This window comes from Schistocerca gregaria, chromosome 8 (assembly GCF_023897955.1).
Source record: "Schistocerca gregaria isolate iqSchGreg1 chromosome 8, iqSchGreg1.2, whole genome shotgun sequence".
NCBI classification, from domain to species: domain Eukaryota; kingdom Metazoa; phylum Arthropoda; class Insecta; order Orthoptera; family Acrididae; genus Schistocerca; species Schistocerca gregaria.
In genome coordinates, this window is record NC_064927.1 from 457,206,499 (window position 1) to 457,217,840 (window position 11,342).

Sequence of the window (11,342 nt, forward strand, 5' to 3'; positions counted from 1 at the left end):
GGGAGGCGTGTTTATAGCGATAAGAAGTGCAATAGTATCGAAGGAAATTGACGGAGATCCGAAATGTGAAATTATTTGGGTGAATGTCACGGTTAAAGCAGGCTCAGGCATGGTAATTGGATGTCTCTATATGCCCCCTGGCTCATCAGCTGTTGTGGCTGAGCACCTGAAGGATAATTTGGAAAATATTTCGAGTAGATTTCCCACCATGTTATAGTTCTGGGTGGAGATTTTAATTTGCCGGATATAGACTCGGAGACTCAAACGTTCATAACGGGTGGCAGGGACAAAGAATCCAGTGAAATTTTTTAAAGTGCTTTATCTGAAAACTGCCTTGAGCAGTTAAACAGAGAACCGACTCGTGGCGATAACATATTCGACCTTCTGGTGACAAACAGACCCGAACTATTTGAAACAGTTAACGCAGAACAGGGAATCACCGATCATAAAGCGGTTGCGGCATCGATGATTTCAGCCGTAAATAGAATTATTAAAAAAGGTAGGAAGATTTTTCTGTTTATCAAAAGTGACAAAAAGCAGATTACAGAGTACCTGGCGGCTCAACACCAAAGTTTTGTCTCAAGTACAGATAGTGTTGAGGATCAGTGGGCAAAGTTCAAAACCACCGTACAATGTACGTTAGATGAGTATGTGACAAGCAAGATTGTAAGAGATGGAAAAGAGCGACCGTCGAACAGCAACCGAGTTAGAAAACTTCTGCGGAAGCAAAGGGAACTTCACAGCAAACATAAACATAGCCAAACCCTTACAGACGAACAAAAATTACCCGAAGCGAAATGTTGTTTGAGGAGGGCTATGCAAGAGGCGTTCAATGAATTCGAAAGTAAAGTTCTATGTACTGACTTGGATGAAAATCCTAAGAAATTTTCGTCTTATGTCAAAGCGGTAGGTGGATCAAAACAAAATGTCCAGACACTCTCTGACCAAAATGGTACTGAAACAGAGGATGACAGACTAAAGGCCGAAATACTAAACTTCTTTTTCCAAAGCTGTTTCACACAGGAAGACTGGACTGATGTTCCTTCTCTAGATTGTCGTACAGATGACAAAATGGTAGATATAGAAATAGACGACAGAGGGATACAGTTGTTGTTGTGTTATTGTCTTCAGTCCTGAGACTGGTTTGATGCAGCTCTCCATGCTACTCTATCCTGTGCAAGCTGCTTCATCTCCCAGTACCTATTGCAACCTACATCCTTCTGAATGTGCTTAGTGTAGTCATCTCTTGGTCTCCCTCTACGATTATTACCCTCCACGCTGCCCTCCAATAGTAAATATGTCATACCTTAATGCCTCAGAACATGTCCTACCAAGTGATCCCTTCTTCTGGTCAAGTTGTGCCACAAACTTCTCTTCTCCCCAATCCTATTCAATACTTCCTCATTAGTTATGTGATCTACCCATCTAATCTTCAGCATTCTTCTGTAGCACCACATTTCGGAAGCTTCCATTCTCTTCTTGTCCAAACTATTAATGTCCATGTTTCTTTTCCATACATGGCTACACTCCATACAAATACTTTCAGAAATGACTTCCTGACACTTAAATCTATACTCGATGTTAACAAATTTCTCTTCTTCAGAAACGCTTTCCTTGCCATTGCCAGTCTACATTTTATATCCTCTCTACTTCGACCATCATCAGTTATTTAGCTCCCCAAATAGCAAAACTCCTTTACTACTTTAAATGTCTCATTTCCTAATCTAATTCGACTACATTCCATTATTCTCGCTTTGCTTTTGTTGATGTTCATCTTATATCCTCCTTTCAAGACACTGTCCATTTCGTTCAACTGCTCTTCCAAGTCCTTTGCTGTCTCTGACAGAATTACAATGTCATCGGCGAACCTCAAAGTTTTTATTTCGTCTCCATGGATTTTAATACCTACTCCGAATTTTTCTTTTGTTTCCTTTACTGCTTGCTCAATATACAGATTGAATAACATCGGGGAGAGGCTGCAACCCTGTCTTACTTCCTTCCCAACCACTGCTTCCCTTTCATCTCCCTCGACTCGTATAACTGCCATCTGGTTTCTGAACAAATTGTAAATAGCCTTTCGCTCCCTATATTTTACCCCTGCCACCTTCAGAATTTGAAAGAGAGTATTCTAGTCAACATTGTCAAAAGCTTTCTCTAAGTCTACAAATGCTGGAAACGTATGTTTGCCTTTCCTTAATCTTTCTTCTAAGATAAGTCGTAAGGTCAGTATTGCCTCACATGTGGCAACATTTCTACGGAATCCAAACTGATCTTCCCCGAGGTCGGCTTGTACTAGTTTTTCCATTCGTCTGTAAAGAAATCGCGTTATTATTTTGCAGCTGTGGCTTATTAAAATGATTGTTCGGTAATTTCCATATGTGTCAACAACTGCTTTCTTTGGGATTGGAATTATTATATTCTTCTTAAAGTCTGAGGGTATTTCGCCTGTTTCATACATCTTGCTCACCAGCTGGTAGAGTTTTGTCAGGACTGGCCCTCCCAAGGCCGTCAGTAGTTCTAATGGAATGTTGTCTACTTCGGGGGCCTTGTTTTGACTCAGGTCTTTCAGTGCTCTGTCAATCTCATTTTTGAGACGTTTGTATTCCTTTTTGCCTGCTTCATTTACTGCATTTTTGTGTTTTCTCCTTTCATCAATTAAATTCAATATTTCTTCTGTTACCCAAGGATTTCTACTAGCCCTCGTATTTTTACCTACTTGATCCTCTGCTGCCTTCACTACTTCATCTCTCAAAGCTACCCATTCTTCTTCTACTGTATTTCTTTCCCCCATTTCTGTCAATTGTTCCCTTATGCTCTCCCTGAAACTCTGTACAACCTCTGGTTCTTTCAGTTTATCCAGGTCCCACCTCCTTAAACTCCCACCTTTTTGCAGTTTCTTCAGTTTTAATCTACTGCTCATTACCAATAGATTGTGGTCAGAGTCCACATCTGCCCCTGGAAATGTCTTACAATTTAAAACCTGGTTCCTAAATCTCTGTCTTACCATTATATAATCTATCTGATACCTTTTAGTATCTGCAGGGTTCTTCCATGTATACAACCTCCCTTCATGATTCTGAAACCAAGTGTTAGCTATGATTAAGTTGTGCTCTGTGCAAAATTCTACCAGGCGGCTTCCTCTTTCATTTCTTAGCCCCAATCCATATTCACCTACTGCGTTTCCTTCTCTCCCTTTTCCTACAATCGAATTCCAGTCACCCATGACTATTAAATTTTCGTCTCCCTTTACTATCTGAATAATTTCTTTTATTTCATCATACATTTCTTCAATTTCTTAGTCATCTGCAGAACTAGTTGGCATATAAACTTGTACTACTGTAGTAGGTGAGGGCTTCGTATCTATCTTGGCCACAATAATCCGTTCGCTATGCTGTTTGTAGTAGCTTACCCGCATTCCTATTTTCCTATTCATTATTAAACCTACTCCTGCATTAACCCTACTTGATTTTGTGTTTATAACCCTGTAGTCATCTGACAGAAGTCTTGTTCCTCCTGCCACCGAACGTCAGTAATTCCCACTATATCTAACTTTAACCTATTTTTAAATTTTTAAATTTTCTAACCTACCTGTGCGATTAAGGGATCTGACATTCCACGCTCCGATCCGTAGAACGCCAGTTTTCTTTCTCCTGATAACGGCATCCTCTTGAGTAGTCCCCGCCCGGAAATCCGAACGGGGGACTATTTTACCTCCGGAATATTTTACCCAAGAGGACGCCATCATCATTTAATCATACAGTAAAGCTGCATGCCCTCGGGAAAATTTACGGCCGTTGTTTCCCCTTGCTTTCAGCCGTTCGCAGTACCACCACAGCAAGGCCGTTTTGGTTATTGTTACGAGGCCAGATCAGTCAATCATCCAGACTGTTGCCCCTGCAACTACTGAAAAGGCTGCTGCCCCTCTTCAGGAACCACACGTTTGTCTGGCCTCTCAACAGATACCCCTCCGTTGTGGTTATACCTACGGTACGGCTATCTGTATCGCGGAGGCACGCAAGTCTCCCCACCAATTGCAAGGTCCATGGTTCATGGGGGGATAGAGAAACAATTAAAATCGCTCAAAAGAGGAAAGGACGCTGGACCTGATGGAATACCATTTCGATTTTACACATAGTACGAGAAGGAACTTGCCCCCCTTCATGCAGCGGTGTAACGTATGTCTCTAGAAGAGAGTAGCGTTCCAAAGTATTGGAAAAGGGCACAGGTCATCCCCGTATTCAAGGAGGGACGTCGAACAGATGTGCAGAAGTATAGACCTATATCTCTAACGTCGATCAGTTGAATAATTTTGGAACACGTATTATGTTCGAGTATAATGACTTTTCTGGAGACTAGAAATCTACTCTGTAGGAATCAGCATGGGTTTCGAAAAAGACGGTCGTGTGAAACCCAGCTCGCGCTATCCGTCCACGAGACTCAGAGGGCCTTAGACACGGGTTCACAGGTAGATGCCGTGTTTCTTGACTTCCGCAAGGCGTTTGACACAGTTCCCCACAGTCGTTTAATGAACAAAGTAAGAGCATACGGACTATCAGATCAATTGTGTGATTGGATTGAAGAGTTCCTAGATAACAGAACGCAGCATGTCATTCTCAATGGAGAGAAGTCTTCCGAAGTAAGAGTGATTTCAGGTGTGCCGCATGGGAGTGTCATAGGACCGTTGCTATTCACGATACACATAAATGCCCTTGTGGATAACATCGGAAGTTCACTGAGGCTTTTTGCAGATGATTCTGTGGTGTATCGTGAGGTTGTAACTGAAATGCAGAAGGATATGCAGCGAATTGACGCATGTTGCAGGGAATGGCAATTGAATCTCAATGTAGACAAGTGTAATGTGCTCCGAATGCATAAAAAGATATATCTCTTATCATTTAGCTACCAAAAAGTAGTTAATACCATAAATTATCTGGGAGTAAGCATTAGGAGTGATTTAAAATGGAATGATCATATAAATTTGTTCGTTGGTAAAGCAGATGCCAGACTGAGATTCATTGGAAGAATCCTAAGGAAATGCAATCCGAAAACAAAGGAAGTAGGTTACAGTACGCTTGTTCGCCCACTGCTTGAATACTGCTTCACCAGTGTGGGATCCGTACAAGATAGGGTTGATAGAAGAGATATAGAAGATCCAACGGAGAGCAGCGCGCTTCGTTACAGAATCATTTAGTAATCGCGAAAGCGTTACGGAGATGATAGATAAACTCCAGTGGAAGACTCTGCAGGAGAGATGCTCAGTAGCTCGGTACGGGCTTTTGCACGAACAATACGAGACTGGAATAGAAGGGAGAACCGATAGAGGTACTCAGGGTACACTCCGCCACACACCGTCAGGTGTCTTGCGGAGTATGGATGTAGACGTAGATGTAGATATAGAGGACAGAAGCTATTGAATTACGGTGCTGCAGAAGAATGCTGCAGATTAGATGGGTAGATCACGTAACTAATGAGCAGGTACTGAAGAGAATTGAGTAGATAAGAACGCCTTGAACAGCTAATGTTGATGTATAAGTGAAGAGAGATTTTTGTAGTGGTGTTCCCGATCTTATTCTAGTAAGAAATAGCTTGTCCTCAACAGAGCTTTATTTGATGAGAGGAGGTTTCTGATTCTTTTATGTGGAAGGATTGTTGTGTGCCAGCCGCTGTGGCCGAGCGGTTCTAGGCGCTTCAGTCCGGAACCGGTTTGCTGCTGCGGTCGCAGGTTTGAATCTTGCCTAGGGCATGGATGTGTGTGATGTCTTTGGGTTAGTTAGTTCTAAGTCTAGGGGATTGATGACCTCAGCTGTTAAGTCCCATGGTGCTCAGAGCCATTTGAACCATTTTTGATTGTTGTGTGTTTGCATTGAGGTGTTATGGAAGACTCAGTTGCTTTGTTTGATGGGGAAATGGAGGCCAGAGATTTCGAATTGCTATGTTATTATATTAAAGCCCAACTCAGTCTATTGATTGTCGAATATTTCATGGTATGAAGAAACAATAAAAATAACCAAGAACAGAATTATTTTTCACTTGAAAGTGCTACTTCTAGTTTCGACAAACGTATTTGACAATTTCAAAGGGGAACGTAAAGCTAGATAGCCTCGGAAAGCCGGGAATGGTGATCTCTGGTACACCAAAAAAAACTTTAAACTGATAACAGATAAAGGGGCAGTGGTAGTAAATTTTTTTATTTTTAAATAGGAATCACGAAATCAGAATCGTTGACAACACTGTGGAACTCAGTTTCAGTTGGTTTACTCTTGGAAAGGCAATTAAGTATGGCAAACATAAAATTCAGATTTTCAACGTTTTATTTTGTTAGTTTTAGCTAATACTGTTTATAAGGCAACAGAATAAAAACCGGAGCACTTACATGGAAAAGAATGAGTCTAAGAAAGTTACTGATTCGTTAAGGCCAAAGGAAGACTTAGCTGTTTTACATATTAAAAACAGATAATTACAGACTTGTATTTAACACAGCAAAACAGGTCAGGGAAACCATCGAGGCGTTCACTCGGGAAATACTAGGGCATGCGGATTATTCTCCAGAACTGATTCCGATTATCATTTATTTGCATCACTGGACACGCTATCGCTGAAAAGTGTTTCAAATCGTATGAAAACGTACGAAAATGGCTCGCTGATTGATTCGCTTCAAGAGAAGACCTATTTTTTTGGCCTGGCATTCATAGCCTGCCGGAGAGGTGAGAGAAATGCGTAAATAGCAAAGGAGATTATTCTGAATAAAATATTGTTTACCTGCTTCAGACAACAGACGTGTAGTTATTGCAACCAAATTCCGGTTTCGTACTTCTGCAGCTGGTATGCTGTTTAAATTTTACGTCAGTCTGAGCAGTGGTTCTCTCACTAAAGCGTTTTGAAACTCGAACTTTAATTATGTACACCCTTTGTAAACAGCTTCTCGTTTTACCTTATGAGGCTGACAGGATCTCGTTCTAAGCCCTTCGTTCAAATCAAATGGCTCTGAGAGCTATGGGACTTAACTTCTGAGGTCAGCAGTCCCCTAGAACTTAGAACTACTTAAACCTATCTAACCTAAGGACATCACACACATCTATGCCCGAGGCAGGGTTCGAACCTGCGACTGTAGCGCCTAGAACCGCTCGGCCACCCCGGCCGGCTAAGCCTTCCGTACCTCCAACGGAAGTGGAACCAGGGTCAGCGAAGGTGTTAGGTAATAGAAAGTGATTCACAATGTATACAAGTTGCGTTTAATTACAAGTTGGAAATGCCGTGTGGCTGGGGCCTCCCGTCAGGTAGACCGTTCAGCTGGTGCAAGTCTTTCGAGGTGGCGCCACTTCGGCAACTTGCGTGTCGATCGGGATGAAATGATGATACGAAGGACAACACAACACTCAATCCCTGAGCGGAGAAATTCTCTGACCGAGCCGGGAATCGAATCCGGGCCGTTAGGTGTGACATTCCGTCCCGCTGACCACTCAACTGTCAGGGGCGGACAATTACAATTTCAATGTTGGGTTTTACGCTGAAAATTTCTAGGGACCGAATGTTCGTAAAATGAAAATGCCTCACGAGTCGAAGGTCTCCTTGCTTATAAATGCAACCTCGCAGCTAGACATTGTCAGATAGAGCAGTTATGTAAACGAATGCACTAGAGTTTTACGCAATAACCAAGTCCAGTTTCGTGCATGCTTGATTCCCAATAGAACCAGTTCTCTGCAGCCAAACAGCAATTGAACGGGTTTTGTTTCTTCAGCCGCTAGTCTTCCAAGGATTACCGCACTGCTTCTGCTGTTAAGTCTGTCCTTTGCCGGCCGGGGTAGCCGAGCGGTTTTGGCGCTACAGTCTGGAACCGCGCGACCCCAACCTTCGCAGGTTCGAATCCTGCCTCGGGCATGGATGTGAGTGATGTCCTTCAGCTAGTTAGGTTTAAGTTCTAGGGGACTGACGATCTTAGAAGTTTAGTCCCATAGTGCTCAGAGCCATTTGAACCATCTCTCCTTTGCCTGAGATCCACTGAGGCGATAAAAAGCGTGCGTTATCTCCTAATTCGAGTCGGACCTCCATTTGTCCAGCATAGTGCGGCAGGTCGACTTGGAATGGACTGAACAAGTCGCCGAAAGTACCCTGCAAAAATAATGTGCTGAGCTGCCCCTATAGCCGTCCACAATTCCGAAGGTATTGCCAGTGCATGTTTTTGTGGACAAACTGAGCTATCAATTACGTCCCATAAATGTCCGATGGGATCTATGACGGGCGATTTGGATGACCAAATCATTCACTCAAATTGTCCAAAATGTTCTGTCATGGCGCAGTGTCAACCATAAAAATTCCATCCTTGTTTGGAAACATGACGTCAATGAATGGCTGCAGATGATCTCCAAGTAGCCGACATAACCATTTCCAGTCAGTGATCGGTTTCGTTGGACAAGAGGATCCCGTCTATTCCATGAAAACATTATGGAGCTACCACCAGGTTGTACAGTGCTTTGTTCACCGTTTGGGCCCATAGCTTCATGGGGTCTGGGCCACGCTCGAACCCCGCCATCAGGTCTTACCAACTGAAGTCGGAACCCATCTGACCAGACCACGGTTTTCCATTCGTCTAGAGTCCAACCTATATGGTCACGAGCCCAGGAGAGGCGATGTCGTGCTGTTGGCAAAGGCACTCACGTTAGCGTCTGCTGCCGTAGCCGGACTGACCTAGCAGATACATCCGTTGTACGTCCCACAGTGATTTCGAACGCTATTTCACGCAGTGTTGCTTGTCTGTTAGCACTGACAGCTCTACGTAAAAGTTACAGCACTCGGTCGTTAAGTGAAGACTGTTAGACACAGCGCTGTCGGCGGTGAGCGACAGTGCATGAAATGTGGTATTTTTGGCGCACTCTTGACACTGTGGCCCTCGGCATATGGAATTTCCTAACGATTTACGAAATGGAATATTCCATGCATCTCTCTCCAAGGAGCAAAGCCTGTTAATCCCCGTCGTGCGGCCATAATCACGTCGGAAACGCTTTCACAGGACTCACCTGAGTACAAATGACAGCTTCGTCAATGCAATCCCCTTTTATACCTTGTGTAAGCGACACTACTGCCGCCTCTGTATGTGCATATCGCTGTCCTACGTCTTTCGTCACCCTGTGTACACCGTTCAGAAGACCTCTCAGGTAGCGGCTTGGAGGCTTCTTCCGTTTTGTTAGCTTTACAACAGAAATAATTTTCAGCAAGTTTGTTAAGAACACTTTATAATCTAAGGATGGAGGTTCGCCTAATATTTTAATATGTACTGTAGAGCTTTGAATTCATGATACCAAATCCACAGCTTTTGCGTGACTTTACAAATTCAAAATACCGGGTGATCAAAAAGTGAATATAAATTTAAAAACTGAATAAATCACGGAATAATGTAGATAGAGAGGTACACATTGACACATATGCTTGGAGTGACATGGCGTTTTATTAAAACCAAAAAAAATACAAACGTTCAAAAAATGTCCGACAAATGAAGCTTCATCTGATCAGAATAGCAATAATAAGCATAACAAAGTAAGGCAAAGCAAAGATGATGATATGTCCACCTTCATTTCTCGAGGATAGCTGTAGTCGAGGAATAATGTTGTGAACAGCACTGTGATGCATGTCCGGAGTTATGGTGAGGCATTGGCGTCGGATGTTGTCTTTCAGCATCCCTAGAGTTGTCGATCGATCACGATACACTTGCGACTTCAGGTAACCCCAAAGCCAATAATCGCACGGACTGAGGTCTCGGGACCTGGGAGACCAAGCATCACGAAAGTGGCGGCTGAGCACACGATCATCACCAAACGACGCACGCAAGAGATCTTTCACGCGTCTAGCAATATGGGGTGGAGCGCCATCGTGCCGGCCGCGGTGGTCTCGCGGTTCTAGGCGCGCAGTCCGGAACCGTACGACTGCTACGGTCGCAGGTTCGAATCCTGCCTCGGGCATGGATGTGTGTGATGTCCTTAGGTTAGTTAGGTTTAAGTAGTTCTAAGTTCTAGGGGACTAATGACCACAGCAGTTGAGTCCCATAGTGCTCAGCGCCATTTGAACCATTTTTGAAGCGCCATCGTGCATAAACATCGTACGTTCCAGCAGGTGTTTATCAGCCAGGTTAGGGATTATGCGATTCTGTAACGTATCGGCGTACCTCTCAACCGTCACGGTAGCAGTTTTGCTGTCCAGCACCACCTGTCGGACATTTTGTGAACTTTTTTTGTTGTAATAAAACCCCATGTCATTCCAAGCATGTGTGTCAATTTTTACCTCTCTATCTACATTATTCTGTGGTTTATTAAGTTTTCAAATTTATACTGTCTTTTTGATCACCCTGTATTTTTTGCATTTTATGAATTATCCTCACTCGTTCGATCTCTTCTGCACTATCCATTTTAGTCGATCGATAATCTGCTGTCGGTTTGATGACCACATCATAGACCGGGCGCTGTTTATGCCGAAACTTAATTTCTTAGGGCACCAGAATCTCAACCGGGCATTTTGCGACTGAAACAGTAGCCACAGTCATCCACAATACACGTCTAGTATTCATGAACATCTAATGTAAGTATACTGTTTAGGTTTTTATGTTAGTAACGCCACGTAGCGCTCTGTGTGAAAATAACTGGCTGTGCTGTGTGCATTCTGTGACTGGTTGGCATTGTTGGAATATTCGCTATTGTAATGTTGTAGAGCTGGATGTGAACAGCGTGTAGCGTTCCGCAGTTGGAGGTGAGCCGCCAGCAGTGGTGGATGTGTGGAGAGAGATGTGGAGTTTTGAGAGCGGATTATCTGGATGTGTGTCCATCAGAGACAGTAAATTTGTAAAACTGGATGTCATGAACTGATATATATATTATGACTTTTGAACACTATAAAGGTAAATACATTGTTTGTTCTTTATCAAAATCATTCATTTGCTAACTATGCCTATCAGTAGTTAGTGCCTTCAGTAGTTAGAATCTTTTATTTAGCTGGAAGTATTTGCGCCCGCTGTATTGCAGTAGTTTGAGTAACGAAGATTTTTTTGAGGTAATTGATTCATGAAAGGTATTGGTTACTGTTAGTCAGTGCCATTCTTTTGTAGGGATTATTGAAAGTCAGACTGCGTTGCGCTAAAAATATTGTGTGTCGGTTTAGTGATGATAAGAATAAGTAAAGAGAGAAATGTCTGAGTAAGTTCAGTTTTGATCAGCTGTTTGAAAATCAAATATCGTAGAGGTTTACCAGCACAGTAATTCATAATTTTTCTAAGGGGACGTTTCATAATCAGCCACAATACACGTCTTGTATTCATGAACAGGTGGTAACGCCTTATTGATATTGTGGTAATATAAGTG